Source organism: Corythoichthys intestinalis, chromosome 6, assembly GCF_030265065.1.
Source record: "Corythoichthys intestinalis isolate RoL2023-P3 chromosome 6, ASM3026506v1, whole genome shotgun sequence".
Classification (NCBI taxonomy): Eukaryota; Metazoa; Chordata; class Actinopteri; order Syngnathiformes; family Syngnathidae; genus Corythoichthys; species Corythoichthys intestinalis.
Window position 1 is genome coordinate 42,152,244 of NC_080400.1, and position 19,459 is coordinate 42,171,702.

Sequence of the window (19,459 nt, forward strand, 5' to 3'; positions counted from 1 at the left end):
AAAAAATCTACTTCACAGACCTGATGTAAACTTTTTTTCAGATTCAACAAATGCAATGGTATGATTTTTTTGTTTTCAAAATGATTTTTTGGTAGTAAAAAGAGACATTAAATTTCGTAGATATCTATGAAATTAAATGAAACTTTATTTCACATTACTTCTAATTGTACTAATATTGTGTTAAAATTTAATGGAAAATAAATAATTCATGTTATAATTTATTAATTGTAATTAACACATCCCGCTCCCCATGTTTTTTTCCCCCTCAAAATCAATAAAGACCAAAGAACTTAACCATGCCAATTTGTGGATTATTGTCCCAGTGTTGACAATTAAGTGACTTTTTTGCTATATTTAGTGACTTTTCTGACCCCTCTTTTTTTTTTTTTAAAGTGACTCGTGACAATTATAGATCTTACAAACACCTACCCTGGCTATGAGCATACTTAAATAAAGCATTGAAATGAAATGAATGATTTTTTTAAGGAATCTTGTAAGCACGCCAAGACAATTCAAAGCACATATAAATAGACCTGAATAATATATAAATAACTCAAACAGCTCATCTCCGCAGGAAAAATATTTGAGCTACTATCAACATTAACAGGGGAACAAATGGAAGAATTTGAAGGGTGACTCTAGTGAAAGTCAACATTAATAAATTTGTTACTTTTAAAGAAAATATGGGTTTTGACAAGTCTTCCTAATTTGAATAAATAAAACATTTGATTACTGCAATAAATAAGGTTTCAAAATAAGCTGAGTCATCAGGTCTCAGACAGCTGGCCGGCGGCAAGCAGCATTCCAGGAGGCCCACAGGCAAGAGGAAGCTCATGTAGGAGTTGCTCTCATTAAATACGAACAATCGACTACAATTCACTTAAAATTTAGTGTGCCTCTAAAGGAACTTTAGCTGGCCAGCACCAAAGGAATGACATCCCGGCCACAGGGAACCCACCGTGTTGCTTGAGTACGACCGTCCGCTACAGTGTGCATTATCACAAACCGCTCACATTAGATTAAAAACATATGAACCTGACGAAAGATGTATTATGGTGACCTAGGCGCTAATTTTGTTCGCTCCCGGGCCCGAAAGTAATGCTAGAAACTAGGTAGACCCAGGGGTGAAAGTAGGCCAGAACAGTCAGGAACGCAGTTCTGGTATAAGATTCAAGGCCAGAACGCAGTTCCAGTATAAGATTCAGGGCTGGAATTCTATTCCGGTATAACATTCAGGGCCGGAATGCTGTTCCGGTACATGGTGCTCTGATTCCGAAAATATGACGGCAACTGTCAAAACGCGATGCTGCTACACATGCATTTCATCTCCAAGAAGAAAACAATCTACCAACATCAGAACAAGTGTTAACAAAAAGCATAATAAAGGGCTTGTGTAGCATCATCACCAATATTTATGATTTGTTTTATTCCACGGACGGCATGGAGGTTTCCCCAGCTGCTGCAGTTATCAGAGTCCGACGATGATAGGTCGCGTCAATGCCCGGACACCATTATCCGTTCAATTGGCTGACATACTGACATGTGATCAGCAGAGATAGTTAGCTCTGATTGGTTGAAATGTGCACGTTTTCTGGAACAGCAAAAAAAAAAAAAAAAAAAAAAAATTGTATTGTATTTTGTATTTTATATTGTATTTGTATTAATGCGACAAAATTGGGGTACTCAAACTTAAAATGGATCAAATCTTCAGGAGCAACGAAAGAGTTGAGGAGACTTATTTATCATGTTTAGTTTTATTTGCTCTGATGGGGAGGTTCAGAACATCTTAGCTGTCAATGTGCACTTTGGACTTATATTTGCTCATTTATGTTAGGCTACTTATTTATTTCCTTATGATTTAAAAAAGTCTATTTGCACGATCTTCAAAATATATTCCATTTCACTCTGCATAATAGTCTTTTGTACTTAGTTTTCTGAATGTACTGGACTGTCTCAGAAAATTAGAATACACAATATTCAAATTTTTTGAGACAGTCCTGTGTATATGTACAGGACTGTCTCAGGAAATTAGAATACACAATATTCTAATTTCCTGACTGTCTCAGGAAATTAGAATATTGTGTATTCTAATTTCCTGAGACACAATATTCTAATTTCCTGACTGTCTCAGGAAATTAGAATATTGTGTATTCTAATTTCCTGAGACAGTCCTGTATATATACACAGGACTGTCTCAAAAAATTAGAATATTGTGTATTCTAATTTTCTGAGACAGTCCAGTATGTCACTTATATCTTTATTATTTGAAAAAAAAAGGTAAATGTTTACATTAACTTCAATTCTATTATACGTCTTATGTTCTTAAGTAGTTAAAATTGAGATTTGGCATTTAGTATGTGAGGAAATGAGGGAAAATAAAAATTAGGAGATGGAGGCTGGGGTTATTGCTGTTTTTGTTAACTTTTATTTTGTTAACTTTTATTTTGCAAATCATTTAAAAAATTCATTTTTGAATGAAAATCAGTTTTTGTATGCATTATAGAAACAACTGTGCTAAAACAGTTTTCTTTGCATTTCAGTAGTTTAAGAGGTTTAACCCACCCCCCAAAATGAAAGAAAATAAATAAATAAATAAATAAATAAATAAAATTTCTGGCTCCGTGGGGACCTTCACGTCGGAGAGTTCCAGCAAGAAATTCTAGCCACTTTAACCCCTGGGTAGACATTTGGCAGAACTGTAGCCAACTACAATGGACCCCATTTTGGCTGCTACTGCACAAGAACCAAGCTGCATTGTTGCACACATTTGTCTTACTTAGACAAAGTCGAGATAATAAAAACGCATTTACATGCAAGAGATGATGTATTTGGGGGATCTGTGGCTGTAACTTTGTGGCACAGCTTTGATGGCAAAGTTAATGGGAAAGCTATACTTGTGCCAGGCCAGAATACAGCCAGTAATGGCACACTTAGTCTTACAGTAATTAGTTGTAGGGATGGGCCTGAAAGAATTCTAGGTGTTCTGCCAGACCCTTTTAGGCCCGCCAAAAAAATAATAATAATAATACTGGGAGATGAGCATACATAAAAGAGTTTCTTACTATAATGTTTTCAGTACTGATCTAAACAAATCATTAAAAGCACTGGAGTGTCCCTTTTAATTTGACCCCTTATAAAACAGGAAAACATGACAGTGTTCAGAACTAACAGGTGTGCTCTGATTTATTTATTTCCCCAAATTATCATGAATGATACATTTTCTGATCATAATCAATAATTTTTGAGATGGTTTGTCACTGAGCATTGACACAGAACACTGTGGAATACAAGCAGCAAAGTAACAAATGGAAAAACTTATTGGATCTTTGTAATACAGTATTAGCTTCTTTAGAAAATAAGGATTTGATTGAACCAACCATCACGATTACAATATTTAGTTTTTAATTGTAAATAATGTGCTTCAAATTATTATGTAAACATTAAAAAAATGAATAATTTGACCTCAAAAATGCTTGCCAAGAGAAATGTTAATATAGGAAACCCTCTGCTTAACAACTCTTATCTTCTCATATCATCAATTTCATGAAGATACGATATCAATTATTTTCAGCTGTCTGCCATGATTCGATTTTGACTTGCTTAGGGAACATCTATCAATTTTTAGCGTACCTTCTTTGGTCAACTGAAAAAAATGTACTGCATATGGTTCCTGGAGCAATATGCTACAGTTAGACAAATATTGGGTGTATATATGGTGATATTTATGTCCAGTCACATACTGCATTTGCCAAGATCCAGCCAATGGGTAATTTTCATGTACACCACCATTTTAGGAATGAATGTGACATCAAATCTTTGACTGGGCTCCCTTCGCAACCACCAGTTCCTAGTGAGTGATATGCCAGGTCGTTGTTATTGTCATCTTTTCCGTTACCAAAACAACATTCTTGATTAACAGGTATAAGCACCCAAAAGAAGTATTTATACTTGCTTTTTTATTAGTTATTGAGACATGCATACCAGTGTTGTTTTTGGCAGCCCTTTTTAATTTTTGTCTTAGACGAAAATAGTATTTAGTTATTTCAAAAGTTGTTCGTCTTCATCTAGTTTTAGTGAACGAAAATTCAAACTTCAAATGTTTTAGTCCATGAATAAATAAATATATAACGTTTCGAACAATTTTGAATGAACATTGACAGAAGAGCACATAGCTGTCCACAAGGACATTAACATCTTCATGATGATAATACACACTCAGCAGAAAAACAAACATTATTTGCAATTAATTAAACTCACCTGGACGACACGCAACTGTATTTAAAATGTTTCCCAAGAGTAGGGTGACCATATTTTGATTTCCAAAAAAGAGGACACTCGGCGCGGCCTCGAGACACTTGAATTTTACTCTAAGATCACTCAAAGATGCGTATATCTCCCACTTTTTTTTTTTACTCAACAGGCTTTATTCTTCCTAAAAAAAAAAAAAAAATCAAACAATTAAAAAAATAAATAAATAAATAAAAAAAGAAGAATTATTACAAAAAAAATAATATAATGCAGACTCATGGAAATGTAGTCCAGTTAATACACACACACACAGTTGGCTATGTGCCAACTCAACATTTTTTAAAATTAAGATCACGACAATTGTCGTTGACAAAATGTTATTCCCACTCAATTTTTATTCTCATACAATGTTCTAAATTGTACGCTAACAATAACTGAAATAAACTGACAAGCGATTCAACCAGCATGTTTCCAAACGCAGCAGTTCAAATTAAAAACTACATTGCCCATAATGCCTAGCGCAGCTGAGCTCACTGATTGCTTCCCTATAGACCCTACCCACGTGACGTCACAACTCCGCTCTCCTGAATGGTACCGCCCAATTGTCCGTCAAAACATAGTGTTAACCTGTTACGGCTACGTACATTCCTCCTATTTACGGCGTGTTTTTCTGCTCCTTAACATTAATAATCAAAATGGTGAAGGCGTGTGTGGCTGTTGGTTGCACTAACAGAGAAGATGGAAGGAGAGACTTGAAGTTTTACCGTATTCCGAGGGATCCAAAGAGGAGAGCGAAATGGACGGCTGCAATTCGACGTGAAAACTGGGCACCAAAAAATCACCACAGACTATGTAGTAGTCATTTTATATCCGGTAAGATGCATTTAAGATATACTTAGAGGGTTTTGGGCTGACAAATAACCACAATTAAGATCATTGCTAGGCTAATCGCCGACAACATACACGTATGTCTGTAGTGAGAGTGCTATCGCTAAACCATATAAACATTAAAAGCCTTAACTCCATTGACAAACGACATGAAATACATTAGACTTGACAGTGGATGTTAGCAATAACAAAAGATTTTGAATTGAAAATTTCGTAACTCACCTTTCCAAGCACAAGATAGATTCCTGCCGAATTTTCGTGGACGAGGACCTGTTTCACCCAACCAGCAACGAAGTATTTATAAGCCTCCAAGCTCTTGAAGTTTTTCAAATTTTCGTGAGAATAGGCTGATTTTGTGTGGACAAGATAATTGTAAATATCAGCGTAGCAGATGTCAGGCAGACAGGGCGAAGACAGTGGGTCGAAAAACATCGATTTGGGCATCAAATATGGATCTGGCGACTGTATAGAACGAAGCTTTTCCACATAACGCCTTTTATGCAACACATCCAGTGAGTTTACGGCATCAGAAAGCACAGGGTCTTCCATGAAATGCATTTTAAATTCCTCGATCAATTGAAACCAATGCTAATACAGAGACAAAATGACGGACAAGTGGGCGGAACCATACAGCGAGCACGTGGTTTGTGACGTCGGTGGGTAGGGTCTATTAGCGAATACGGAGCCGAGGCAAAATCAGACTTTGCTATAAAAGTTTACACCATCGGCAGCGCAAAGATGCGACAACAAACGGGATTTTACAGATTACACCAGTACAAATCTCCGACAGAAGTCAACACTTGCCATTATATACGTATTTATCGTAAAAAAAAACTCATAAGCAACACAGCTATTTAGCTATACTAGCATTCAACCACCAACTAACGCAGAACAATTACAAGACTCATACAACATACTGCATCTCTGTGTACACATATAATCCTATGTACAGCAGAAGACACGTGATCGACATTAACAGGAGAAACTTACAGAAAGGTGTATGGAGCCACGTCTTTTAGAACTTCTTATTGAACTCCTTACTGTAGTCTGAGCTCTCGCCAAACCGTCAGTAGATGGTGGTAATTCCCCATGAAACAAAGGGTGAACTGCCAACAAAAAAGAAGAAGAAGATCTACTCCTTCTCCCGCCCCTACCAGTAGGAGCAACGTCAACGCAGGCAAGCGCTGCCCCCTAGCGGCCGGAAGAATTCTCTTCAAGTTGGTCCTGTAAAAGAAATCATAAAAAACTGGACATTTTTATGAATTTATAAAACCCGCCCGGACAACGAGGATACTGCGTGAAAGTAGGACTTGTCCGGGCAAAAGAGGACATTTGGTCACCCTACCCAAGAGTCACCGCGCTAAATGCTAATGCTAACACTATGCTAACGCGAACGTCACATGATTGACAATACCAAACAGATAAGATGTGTGTTAACTATTCATACGATAAGAAAATATCATACATTATGAACTCATGACGGAAACTATGGTGAATTTTCATCTGGTTCCTGTCTTGTCAGACAACAACTGATATCCATCTCGTTATGCTTTAGTCTCCCAAGACACGTGTTTAGCACCTCCGTGAAGTTGGCCCCCCATCAGACGCAAATTTATATAAAAGTTATGTCAATCGTTTGTGCTATGATTGTGCTTGTTTGTGCTGCAAAAAGTTTCGTTTGTGCCATAATCGTTTTGCAGTTATTAAACATTGTTTTTTAGGTCATCCAGAGTTCACCCAGCCCCCCATCTGCGGCGGAATGGAACCCCAGTGGTGTCATTTGATTCTGCCTCGTTAGTGCTGGATTGTGCTGCAAAAAGTTTGTGTGTATTGTGACGTCATCATCATGAAAAAAAATGTTCATTGACAAATTGTTTTTGTTATTGTCGTCATTGACGAAAACAACACTGATCCATGCCAATGGCACTTTGGACGGCAGATTTGCGTTACGAATCTGCCCCTTGATAACCAAACATGGCATGGGAAGTTTTATTCCTTCCTTTCAAAGATCTCTTAGAATTTGATTTTGATCATTGCGTGACTGTTGACCAAATATGGCATGGGAAATGTTCTTCTTTCTTTAAAATGTTAATTTTGGTCATTTTTACTGTGTTATTAGCTTGGGGTGAGACAAGTTAAATGCAACAAGGTACATAAAAAATTAGTAAGTGGTTGGATGCGCAGCATGCACTGTAATTAAAAATACAATTTCTATGACTGACACTTTGCCTTCTCTGTGGTCCCTTTATAAAAACATTTTTAAATTTTGTTTTGGCGGGCAATTAAAAAGGAAATAAAAATAAAGTAATTAAGAAAAGAAAAAGGGGGAGAAAATGGATGAGTGATTTTAGACATTAAATTTAAGATTCCAATCAACATTTTCAAATACTATACTGATGTTGTCCTTCAAATGAAGGCCAGAGCAGTTCCAATCTTAATATAATATTTCTTTGTAGAGCCAGGGTTTTTCACATCACGGCACTTACTTAGCACACTTATTAAATGATTCATCTCCATATTTTTTTTCACCTTAGCCTTCTGATCGGTTTGTCTGTGAAAATAGTAATTTCCTCCAACACAATTAAATAAAATTCAACCAAATGAGAAAGACAACGCCGACACTAAAGCATTTGACCTTTTTTTTTTTTCTATTTTCTTGGTATGAATACAAAAGCAAAGGAATGTTTACGTGACTATATTTTATTTGCCAGCATACTGCTGGAGACTTTCATCAGTGTGCAGGACAGCGTACAAGGAGGTGAGTGTTTTGCTTGTAAGCCATTATCGCAGTGCTTACACCCCCATCCCATCCAGGAAGGAGAAAACGTTTAGTGACCAACTTCACCCCCCTTCCACTCGCCAATTTAATGCGTACCCCGTGATTTCGACTTTACGACACCGGAGTCTCGTCTGCCATTTTGTCTCCAGTCGTTTCTTGTTTTGTTTTTAATCATGTAACAGTGGCTCGTCCGCCATTTTGTCGCCAGTTGCGATCATATTTATTTTACTTAATTTTATTAAAATGATGTGTAATACATGTTTTTGTATAGTTATTTTGAAATTTAGGGGGTGTTTAGGGGTACTTAAAGGGTTCAATTCGACTTGGGATTTGGGTTACGTTGCCACCATAGGAACGGAACTCGTTTGTAACCCGGGAACTACCTATAATAATTATTAATGATAAAATTGTCATTAGTACACCTCTGTATATCATTGTATCCTTCTTACCATATAAAATAACACATGAAGAAACACAGTTCAACGACAATAATAATGATAATAATAAAAATTACTTTAATAACAATGTTAATCAGTAATAGAAAGGATTTAAAGTTCATCCGTTTTCCTGAAATTAAAGAAATACATACAGTGTGGCAAATAAGTATTTAGTCAACCACCAATTGTGCAAGTTCTCCTACATGAAAAGATTACAGAGGCCTGTAACTGTCAACATGGATAAACCTCAATCATGAGAGAAAGAATGTGGAGAAAGGAAAAAAAATCAGAAAATCACATTGTTTGATTTTTAAAGAATTTATTTCCAAATTAGAGAGGAAAATAAGTATTTGGTCATCTACAAACAAGCAAGATTTCTGGCTGTCGAACTTCTTCTAATGAGGTCTAATGAGGCTCCACTCGTTACCTGTATTAATGGATCCTGTTTTAACTCATTATCGGTATAAAAGACACCTGTCCACAACCTCAGTCAGTCACAATCCAAACTCCACTATGGCCAAGACCAAAGAGCTGTCGAACGACACCAGAGACAAAATTGTAGACCTGCACCAGGCTGGGAAGACTGAATCTGCAATAGGTAAAACTCTTGATGTAAAGAAATCAACTGTGGGAGCAATTATTAGAAAATGGAACACATACAAGACCACTGATGATCTCCCTCGATCTGGGGCTCCATGTAAGATCTCACCCCGTGGCATCAAAATGATAACATGAACAGTGAGCAAAAATCCCAGAACCACATGGGGGGACCTAGTGAATGACCTACAGAGAGCTGGGACCACAGTAACAAAGGCTACTGTCAATAACACAATGCACTGCCAAGGACTCAAATCCTGCACTGCCAGACGTGTCCCTCTGCTGAAGAAAGTACACGTCCAGGCCCGTCTGCGGTTCACTAGAGAGCATTTGGATGATCCAGAAGAGGACTGGGAGAATGTGTTATAGTCAGAGGAAACCAAAATAAAACTTTTTGGTAAAAACACAGGTTCTATTTTTTGGAGGAGAAAGATAACTGAATTTCATCCGAATAACCCCATACCCACAAAGCATAGGGGTGGAAACATCATGCTTTGGGGCCAGTGACGTGCGGTCAGGGGAGGCAGAGCCTCACCTGTCATCATGACAAAAAATAATTATAACATCAAATTTATATTAATATTTGTCCACTGATCTTTATGTATGACTAATTTTGAACATTTTTTATAATCAAAATCGCTGAATTTGCCAATTTCCTGTTCAAATAAAGAAATGAAACGAGGTGTGGCAGCAACGAGTAAAGCCTCACCTCTGAATGAGCAATCCATCACAAACTGGGTTGATACATGCAATTGGAGCGTGCGGATTGCCGTATATCTGCATGTCGCCGTTATAATGTTTACAGATATGCTTATTTGACCTGATTTTCCACAGTCTGGCTAATGTGTTTAACCCTTAAACTTTAATGTTTGTTAGAGACGTATTTAGTTTTGCTGATGGGGAAAAAAACCGCAATGAAAAGGATCAGGTTGAGGCAGATAGTACTCTGCCGCACTGAAGGGGGGCGTATGTGAGCCAACGGGTACTTGGCGCCAGGCGAGTCAAGTGCACTGCTGCGAGCCGTATTGTATTTTGCTATGTCGGACTCCCAAAATGGAAGAGGATTATATATCTAAGCTTAAAAATTTCTCATAACTGGACTTTCAGTCAAAAGTGGACGTGATTAACACAGGTAAAACCAACGCCGGAGCTAAAAGGCTTGCTTCAAACTACGGGACAGAAGATAACTCGCTCTTTTCAAACGGAGTGGTACACCCGAAAAGACTGGCTATGTGGCTATCCTTCGAAAAATCGTCTTAACTGCTTTCCCTGCCTTTTGTTCTCAACTTGTGCCAATGTCTGGACTAACATGGGATATTGTGACATGAAAAATTTGCCTCAGCAAACATGAGAGATCGACCACACACGTTAGCATCCACAATGCTAAGGTAAAGGAAAACCAAACAATTTTGAAAGACCTCATTAATGCAACCTGCTTCCTAGCTAAACAGGAGTTAGCATTTCGTGGTAATGATGAGAGGGCAAGCTCTTCTAATTGTGACAATTATGTGGAACTATTGCATGCTTTTGCTGAGAAAGATGAAAGATTAGCGAGACTTTTGGACACATCCACTGTTTTCTGGCTTGTCAAATAGAATACAGAACGATCTAATTGAAGCAATCGTCTCCATTGTGTCGGAGAGACTTTTAAAACTAAAGGAAAATGAAGACTTTTACAACAAAGTAAAGAGGTTTTTGTGGCAAAGGGCAGGCACATGGACTTCATCTACAAATAAAGGTAGGACCACAAACAATTTTCATTTCAATCTTTTAATAAAGAGATTAGACTAAGCAAAATACAATAGACTATTTAAAAACAAAATTTTGATCTTATATAAAATATTCTTTGTTCTTCTTTTCATGGTTTTTGAAGAGCAATCTGTTTTAAATTGATTAAAGTATCAGAAAAGTTTCAAAAACAACTGAATATTTAACTAAAGGTCAAAATTGAAATCTGTGGTTTTGTACACCACTCTTTACTCTCATTTATGTTGCATGAATTTTAGAATTGCGACGGCCAACACACTGAAGGTGTCGAGCAAATACATATTATTTTCTTACTTTTACGTATCTAATATCTACCGTGTGTTCGTGTATTGTGAAGAATGCTGATGAGATATTAAATAACCAGTGGCCAATTGAATAAGCTACCCTTTGTGGTTTATATATTTGTAAATCTGACACTAAAGGAGTCAGTGCCTTACCAACCATGAACCTCACTGCACGTCACTGTTTGGGGCTGTTTTTCTGCAAAGGGACCAGGATGACTGATCTGTGTAAAGGAAAGAATGAATGGGCCATGTATCGAGAGATTTTGAGGGAAAATCTCCTTCCATCAGCAAGGGCATTGAAGATGAGACGTGGCTGGGTCTTTCAGCATAACAATAATCCCAAACACACAGCCAGGGCAACAAAGGAGTGGCTTCGAAAGAAGCATGTCAAGGTCCTGGAGTGGCTTAGCCAGTCTCCAGATCTCAACCCCATAGAAAATCTGAGAAGGGATTTGAAAGTCCGTGTTGCCCAACACAGCCCCAAAACATCACTGCTCTAGAGGAGATCTGGATGGAGGAATGGGCCAAAATACCAGCAACAGTGTGTAAAAGGCTTGTGAAGAGTTACAAAAAAACGGTTGGCCTCCGTTATTGCCAACAAAGGGTACATAACAAAGTATCGAGATGAACTTTTGGTATTGACCAAATACTTATTTTCCACAATGATTTGCAAATAAATTATTTAAAAATCAAACAATGTGATTTTCTGGGTTTTTTTCACATTGTCTCTCATGGTTGAGGTTTACCCATGTTGACAATTACAGGCCTCTCTAATATTTTCAAGTGGGAGAACTTGCACAATTAGTGGTTGACTAAATACTTATTTTCCCCAGTGTACATATCAGTGGCGATTGCTCAAAGAATGCAAGGGAAGCTCAGCTTAAGGCTGCTTGAATAATTGATTTTGAACCAAAACCGACTTTTCTGGTTAAATATATGTTAAAAACGTTCATATCGGTACGTTCGAACCCGACCATTTTTTAATCTATGCCAACGTAGTTTCCCCTGCATTTCCGCTCTCTTGTCTATTAACCAACAAGAACAACAACCATGGCTACTGGCAATTCTGCAACTTTTGCCCAGCCAACTTTGGACACAAATTGCATAACGCCATGATTAAGTGTATTGTCTCATGATGTACTTAAAGTTTTGTTGCATACCTATTCCTTCTCAAAAAATTAGCATGTTGTGATAAAGTTCATTATTTTCTGTAATGTACTGATAAACATTAGACTTTCATATATTTTACGTTCATTACACACAACTGAAGTAGTTCAAGCCTTCAATTGTTTTAGTATTGAAGATTTTGGCAAAAAAGTCCAGAAAAACAAAAAATCCCTATCTCAAAAAATTAGCATATACCAATACCAAAAAGAGTTTTTAATACAAAAAAGTCAACCTTCAATTAATTATATCAGCTATGCACTCAATACTTGGTCGGGAATCCTTTTGCAGAAATGACTGCTTCACTGCGGCGTGGCATGGAGTCAATCAGTCTGTGGCACTGCTGAGGTGTTATGGAGGCCCAGGATGCTTCGATAGCGGCCTTAGGCTCAACCACAGTGTTGGGTCTGGTGTCTCTCAACTTCCTCTTCACAATATCCCGCAGATTCCCTATGGCAGGGGTCCCCATCTGCCGGGCCACGAAACAGTACCGGTCCGTGGCGCATTTGCTACCAGGCCACACAGAAATAATAATTTAATAACGACCGCATTCTGGCCGAATTAACCCTGTGCCCCTGCTTAACACACCAATATCCCTGTCTACTCTAGATATAATACTATGGGATAGATTAGAAAGGTTGTCATAGAAATCCATTAATTGGACTGCTAGCAGTACATCTAGTTTGTGTATAATATATCTGTGTGCGCTTGTCCTCGATCATAACGTATTACCAGGCCGCGGCCGCAGCACATTTGTTCCCGAAAATAATTAGCCCCCACACGAGCAAAGATGACTGGAAAACAGATGTCTTTGGAGATATTTTTACGGCGAAAAGGGCACCTGACGAGCCTACAACCTCGAAGACCCACGAACTGCGAAGGAGTGGATTTGTGACCCGTTTGTCAATAAACCGAGTTATTCGAGCATGTCTGTGCAACAGGAGGATCAACTTGTAGAAATCGCAAATGACGGCGACCTTATTAAACGTACATTTGAGACAACAACTCTACCGAGGTTCTGGATTAAAGTCATTCCGGAATATCCTGACATCTCTACGAGAGCACTGAAAACCTTGGTACAATTTCCAACATTGTATCTTTGTGAAGCAGGTTTCTTAATTAATGCTTAACAACAAGGCGAAGTCGTTATGGTGAGATCGGTGTGCAGTTGTTGTGTGCAGCTAACATGGCAGGATGTATCTGTGGAGAACTTTTCTACACGTCCTTCCATGATCAAACGTAAGTTAATATTCCTTTCTTTCAAGAAAGTTTGTAGTGTTTACTTTGGAACCGCAGCATTTGCGCATTTTGCGGCTATGTTTAACGTGACGCGAATGCACAGAACCGCATCGTTGCAATTTTTGATGGGTTGCAAAATTTGTCAGAACACCGGTCCGTGAAAAAAAGACCCAAATAACACCAATCCGTGGTGCAAAAAAGGTTGGGGGCCCCTGCTCTATGGGGTTCAGGTCAGGAGAGTTGGCAGGCCAATTGAGCACAGTAATTCCATGGTCAGTAAACCATTTACCAGTGGTTTGGGCACTGTTAGCAGGTGCCAGGTCGTGCTGAAAAATGAAATCTTCATGTCCATCAAGCTTTTTAGCAGTTGGAAGCATGAAGTGCTCCAAAATCTGCTGATCGCTAGCTGCATTGACCCTGCTCTTGATAAAAACACAGTAGACCAACACCAGCAGCTGACATGGCACCCCAGACCATCACTGACTGTGGGTACTTGACACTGGACTTCAGGCATTTTAGCATTTCCTTCTCCCCAGTCTTCCTCCAAACTCTGGCACCTTGATTTTCAAATTACATGCAAAATTTGCTTTCGTCTGAAAAAAGTACTCTGACCACTGAGCAACAGTCCAGTGCTGCTTCTCTTTAGCCCAGGTCAGGCGCTTCTGCCATTTCCAGCACACGCCTGTGGAAGGTGGCTCTGGATGTTTCTACTCCAGACTCAGTCCACTGTTTCTGCAGTTCCCCTAAGGTCTGGAATCGGCCCTTCTCCACAATCTTTCTCAGCGTGCGGTCCCCTCTTCTGATTGTGCAGCGTTTCCTGACACACTTTTTCCTTCCCACAGACTTCCCACTGAGGTGCCTTGATACAGCACTATGGGAACAGCCTATTCGCTTAGCCTCAGCCAGGCTGGGAGTTTTTAAAAGCTTCAGGAATCTTTCGCAGGGGTTTTGAGTTAATTCGTTGATTCAGATGATTAGGTTAATAGCTTCTTTAGAGTACCTTTTCATGATATGCTATTTTTTGGAGATACAGATTTTTGGTTTTTCTTGATTTTTTTGCCAAAATCATCAATATTAAAACAATAAAAGGCTTGAACTACTTCAGTTGTGTGTAATGAATCTAAATTATATGAAAGTTTAATGTTTATCAGTACATTACAGAAAACAATGAACATTATCACAATATGCTATTTTTTTTAGAAGGAGTAGTATGTAGAAGGATTGCAGTGGATTGTCAAATAAAACATGCACTTCCTCAATTACCTCGTCTGTACACTTTCATGTCCAATACAAAGACGGAGAGTAATATAGCGCAACATCTGGCTGAGTGTTTATTGCACTATAGAATAGAATAGAATAGAATAGAATAGAATAGAATAGAATAGAATAGAATAGAATAGAATAGAATAGAATAACCCTTTATTTCATTATACGGTTGTACAATGAAATTGTGGAGCATCTCCCTTTACAGTGAAGGACAAGTAAAAAAAAATCTTGAAAGTGGCTTGCAAAAATAAAGTATAAAATCTAAATAAATCTAAGAGGTAGTCCTATGTTCAGGCAGTGCAAATAATTGAAGTAGCAGCAGTTGACAGTGAAGGCATTGAATATTGCACAAGTAAAAATCTCAACAGTGACTTGCAAGAATAATAGTATAAAATCTAAATAGTATAGAATATGTATGAGGTAGTCCTATGTTCAGGCAGTGCAAAAAATTGAAGTAGCAGCAGTTGACGGTGAAGGCATTCAATATTGCATAAATATAATTTTTTAAAGTGGCTTGCAAGAGTTAAAGTATAAAATCACTGTATTAATCGTCAAAGGCAAATGCTACATACGCTTAGTCATATTTCCTCGTCTTAACTCGTCATATCTCCAGTGCTCTTTGCTGTGTGCTCTTGTTTTGTTCAAAAATACTGTGCACACTTTGAAAATAATACATTATTGTAGTATGGCAAAAAAATATGTTCCCCAAGGTCACATACGCCACCCCTGGCATTGCTCTGCGCCCCCCTAGGGGGGCCCGCCCCACTATTTGAGAAGTACTGGATTAGTCCAACCACTTTGGTGTCATCAGCAAACTTGATGATGGTGTTGTTGACGATGGTCTCCTGTGGATTGGATTGCAGTCGTAGGTGTAGAGGCAGTGCAGGAGGGGGCTCAGCAATTAGCCCTGTGGTGAGCCGGTGCTCAGTGTGCGGGTGGAAGAATGGTGGGGGCCAAGTCTCACAATCTGGGGTCTGTTGGACAGGAAGTCCTTGATTCAGTAGCATGTGAGGGGCAGAAGGCCCAGGATGTCCAGCTTGTGATGAGAATGTCCGGGATGATGGTGTTTAATGCAGAACTATAATCCACAAAGAGCTCCCTGTCATAGTTCTGCGGCTGTCCCAGGTGACTCAGCACCGCGTGTAGAGCTGTGGCGATGGCATCCTCTGTGGATCTGTTTGCTCGGTATGTGAACTAGTGAAGGTTGAGTGTGGGGGGGAGACTGTCCTTGATGTACCGGAGAACCAGCCTCTTGATGCACTTTATAATTAATGGGGTGAGGGCAACAGGGCGTTAGTCGTTTGGGCCAGTTACTGGTGTCTTCTTGGGAACCGGGATGATGGTAGCAGATTTCAGGCAGGTTTGGATGACTGCTTGGGACAGGGAGAGGTTGAAGATCCTGCAGAACACGTGGGACAGCTGGTTTGCACATTCTCTGAGTACTTTACCTGGTACGCCGTTCAGCACCGCAGCCTTCCTGGGGTTTACTGACTGTAAGACGTTCCTCACATGAGGCTCCTCTATGGTGATTGGGGGGTGCTGCGTCCTGAGAGGGGTGTGGGCGGGGCTGGAGTGGGTGAGTGTCGCTGTGGTGGTTCAAACCGGGCGAAGAAGGAGTTCAGCTTGTCTGCCAGCGACTTGCTCAGGTCTCCTGGCGTGATGTCCGAGCCCCGGAAGTTGGTAATGTCCTGCAGGCCCCTCCACCCCTCCCGTAGCCTGTTGCTGTTGAAGTGGGACTCTATTTTCCTCCTGTAGTCCACTTTGGCCCTTTTAATTCCCTTATTCAAGTCAGCGCGGGCCATGCTGTAGAAAGCACAGTCTCCTGACCTGAAGGCAGCATCGCAGGCTTTGAAGAGGGGGCAGACCTGGCTGGTCATCCAGGGCTTCTGGTTTGGGAAGACCTTGAAGGTTGGGCATTTAACATGCTGGTAGAACTTTGGGAGTACTGCTGCCCGAGTGGAGCCACGTCTCCGTAATGATATACTTATATAGCTATACTCATATAGCGCTTTTCCACCTTTCAAGGCGCTCAAGGCGTTTTACACTACATCGCCATCTACCCACTGGTGACACAACACCAGGAGCAATGTGGGGTTCAGTGTCTTGCTCAAGGATACTTAGGCGAGTTCATCAGGGCAGAGAATTGAACCCACAACCTCTGGGTTGGGAGACAACTACTCTACCACTGAGCCACGCCATCCGCCAGTGATGACAGCGCAGCAATCGTGGACATAGCGGTTTCCAGTAAGTTGTAGTTTCAAATCCTCCGTTTTGTGAGGGAGGGATCTGACGTTGGTGAGGTACAGGCTTTGCAGGGGTGGCTTGTGCGGATGGTCTCATATCCTTTGCCGAATGCCAGACCTTCGGCAGCGCTTCTCCTTCCTCTTCCTCCTTCGCCGCTTCTCAGACCCGACAACAATCCAAGGAGAGTTCGGGGCTCTTGCTGCTTCGTCAGGGATGTTATGGGAGTAGTAAAAGTCCCTCGTGATGGCTGTCTTGTGAGGGTAACCGATGTCAACGAGGTCCTGGCTGGTGTATTGAAGTAGTGCTTAGGTGAGTGTATGAAAAAAACACAAACTTACAAAAATAAAATGCAAAAACAAGCACTGAATGGGCGAGCCGTGAGACACTGCGTGCTTCCGCGCTGCCATCTTGGACATCACAAGTATGAAAGTATATGTGTTTGCGTGTCTGTCACTCTGTCTCCTTTGCCTGTCAAGATTGCTGCCTCTAGATTACAGTAACTAAAAACACGACTTGTTGTTTTGTGTTTTAATAGATAGGTTTCCTGAATGAAACATGGGCGGGGCCACCTTTGAGATTTTCTGATTCGGACTTCTGGTTTAGACAGAACAATATGAAGTGCGGTTGAAGTAAGCAGTGAGTAGACAAAGTTAAAACAGCAAAATCAAACCAGAGGAATCCACGGAATCTGTAAAAATGGATTCAGCACGACGTAGATGAGGCTCAAGGATTTTCTGTGCTGCGTGTGAACTCTTGGAAGCGCCTATATATACGGAATGTGTGATTTTGTTTACATTCTCCGAAGCCGGGGAAGGGAAATGACATAAGCTCGATTTAGGTGGCATAAAATATCGTTCGGGAGGTGAGACAGTAAAGGTGAAGTCGACAGTTTTGACCATTATGGAGTAATTTTGCCATGTCGTCTTGAATAAATGCATTTTTATTATTTCATATTGCATGTAGCACAAGACTGTTATTTGTCGTGCCCATGCCATTTATTTAGCTATTGGGGAAAAATACTTGGATAAAAAGAGTATCCTGTAAAAATATTGGAGTCGAGAGACTGAAACAATGACATTTTGCGACTCTCTTCGTCACGTTTTCCTTGTTGTGAATAATTCCCCCTCAATGGGCTGCATACTAAATCAGATGAAATCGTGACTCCGCTGACGTCATCCACCTGTTGGGGACGCTAGAGCCCTATAATGGTAGGCGTGGCTAACCGGCAGATTAAAAGACTAATTTCTCATCATCTGCGCTTTGCTAAATTGTTGTATATAGTCGACTTGTCTCAAAATACTATTCTAATTCACATAATAATCCTATTTAACACTTTTTTTCTCCTGTTGTACGCACTTTAAATCGAAATCAAAAGCAGAATATAAGGACGTGCTTTAAACCTAAAGGATCCACCTAAAAGATTGTATGTTTGTTCTTATCACTTTGTTGATCGTGGACATAATTCTAACAATCGGTGCAGCCTGTGTTAACATGAGGTATAGATTGATACGTTGGCCACTTAAGTGAAAAAATGACAAATCATATTACAGTTGCCGATGGCAGAAAGGCTGACAAAGATTTTGTTGTTACAAAGAAACACTACAAGATATTTTTCATCTGGTTAGATTATAGTTATGGCATTATGAGCTCATCACACATGTACAGTACATATAAATACAAATAGTATGTCACTCATTTTTTTGCAGATATTGATTGCAATAAAACTTTTGGACAACATGATTCCATTTCTTGTTTATTTAAAACAATTGGTGCATTTGCAAAACAGGTCAATAAATCGCAATTTATTAAAATGATTAGAAAAATGTTAACAAATGTGGAGCATGAATCGAGCCTTCCATCATCAAGTTAGAATGCACGTAGTCTCGATATATGTCCATCAACATACTGTAAGTGTACATCATACTTTAAGTTGTCTTCCCTTGCCTAACAGCGTTTTCCAACTGTAAACGAACAAACAAAAAACATTTACCACTTGCATTTATGCATTTAGGGTTAAAAGCCCGTGTATGACTTGTAGTAAGTGAGTGTTTATTTTTTGTTTCTTTATTGTTGTATAGCTACAATTAGCAAAGCTAATGAAGTCTCAGCTGTGACGCAACACACAGAATTGTAATCAAATTGAACATAATTGTACCTGTTATTGCTTTGTGGTGGCACTGTCTATGTTCCAAATCTAACTTCATGAACGCAAAATTCCCATATTCATGCATTAGGACACATTCAACTTTGTTGATGTGCAGGAATAGGTACTGGATGCCTCGGTGTTTTTTAGGTTTCTGATTGCGTTTCCATCCACTGCCATTTAATTTGTTTGTAAATTTGGTTGTGGTGACTTTTAGCCATTTCTTCATGTTGTCCTCCCATGCAATGATGATGGCAGATCGATGCGGTATTTCCAAATTTTTGAGGATTCTTACGAGTGATGGCACTCTAGCTCCATTGTTTTTTTGGTTAGAGAACATGCAAAACTGAAGTCGCTAGCAGAAATGCAGAAGTAAAGCAGAAGTACGTTGGAAACTTGTCTA

At 39.5% G+C, this 19,459-nt stretch overlaps 1 long non-coding RNA gene across 1 annotated transcript in view; it reads right to left on the minus strand.

Annotated features, from left to right (window-relative positions):
- The window catches only part of LOC130917037 (uncharacterized), a 46,024-nt gene that overhangs the window by 13,922 nt on the left and 12,643 nt on the right, over nt 1-19,459 (minus strand). The window contains exon 2 of the long non-coding RNA XR_009063407.1: nt 6,127-6,360. This is a non-coding gene — a long non-coding RNA (uncharacterized LOC130917037). The remainder of the gene's footprint in view (nt 1-6,126; nt 6,361-19,459) is intronic.